Genomic DNA, 1,382 nt, shown 5'->3' on the forward strand with positions numbered 1-1,382 from the left:
TGACCCCAGGCTTTGCAGGCTGGAGGCAGCCAGTGTTCTCGCCCCCCACCCCCCAGCTCCTGGGGCTCCATCCCACCCTCCTTTGTCTTCGTGGAGCCTTTGCTCAGTCTTGAGCATGAGAAGGCCAGTTCGGAGGTCCTCACAGTGCTGCACGGCCGAGTGGGGGCCGTGGGGCTGTCTGCTGTCCATGCAGGATTGGATCACCCAGGCTTCCTCAGCAACGTCCCGCTATCTGCATTGAGGCCCTAGCTGGGGCCTCTTGGGCTGACCGGATTTATCAGAGAGGGTCCTGGGCTGTGTCTGGACAGGGGGCCACGGACCACTTGGGTATAGGAAGGCCCTCAGGGCATGGAATCCTTCGAGACAAGCAGACACCCCGGCTGGGAGCCCCTGAGGCCTCTGTGTGCCCCAACGGAGGGCCAGGCCATGGCCCTGAGTCACTCTCATCCTGGCCCTGCCCTGTCCCCACGGAGGCTCTTGTGTCATGAGGGTGGATGGCTGTCAGTGCTGGACAGACAGTAACAACGACTGGCCCAGCCATCAGCCCTTGCTTCACAGCCAAGAGCGGCCCCTCCAGCACAGGTTGTATCCAGGTGGGGGTGAGGGTCTGCCTCTCGGACAGCGCCGGGCCTCTGGCCGCCCTGACCTCTGTGGCAGCAGCAGGCAGCCGGTGCCCTCAGGCCTGGAACCTTCCAAAGCCACGGCGTGGTGTGGGCGAGGCTCCCTGATGGCCCGCCACCGGCCTCCGTGCCATTCCCACTCCAGGGAGCACGTTTCTCCTGGTGGAAACGCCAGGACACGCAGTCCTGGCAAAGGCCAATTGCACTTACTTCCTAAGATCTAAAGGGAAAGCCAAATTAGGTTTTTTCCCCATTATCTGACTTTTTAAAATGCCAATTAAAAATGTCTTTTCCTGTTGTATTAGCTTCTGGTTGATGTAACATTACCACAAACTCCCAGGGGGCACTAGTGGTAAAGAACCCGCCTGCCAGTGCAGGACACGTAAGAGACCTGGGTCCCATCCGGGTGGGAAAGGGAGGATCCCCTGGAGAAGAAATGGCAGCCCACTCCAGTATTCTTGCCTGGAGAATCCCACGGTCAGAGGAGCCTGGCGGGCTGCAGCTCTTGGTGTCACAAAGAGCCGGACACAACTTAGCACGCACGCATCACAAACTCAGTGACTTAAAACAACACAGATCCTCTCAATTTTGCTGTGAACCTTAAACTACTCTTTAAAAAAGAAGTCCTAATTAAACCCACACAGATCTTTGTTCTCACACAAATCTTGTTTGTGGAGGTCAGACGTCTACACCGAGCCTCTTGGGGCTGAGGTCTGGGCATCAGCAGTCTGCCTTCTTCCTGAGGCCCCCTTGGTGGGGTGG

At 57.9% G+C, this 1,382-nt stretch overlaps 1 protein-coding gene across 1 annotated transcript in view; it reads left to right on the forward strand.

Annotated features, from left to right (window-relative positions):
* KDM4B (lysine (K)-specific demethylase 4B) overlaps positions 1 to 1,382 on the forward strand; it is an 89,971-nt gene that overhangs the window by 36,621 nt on the left and 51,968 nt on the right. The gene's annotated exons all lie outside the window — the stretch shown is intronic.

This window comes from Bison bison, unplaced genomic scaffold, assembly GCF_000754665.1.
Source record: "Bison bison bison isolate TAMUID 2011002044 unplaced genomic scaffold, Bison_UMD1.0 scf7180017864492, whole genome shotgun sequence".
Lineage (NCBI taxonomy): Eukaryota > Metazoa > Chordata > Mammalia > Artiodactyla > Bovidae > Bison > Bison bison.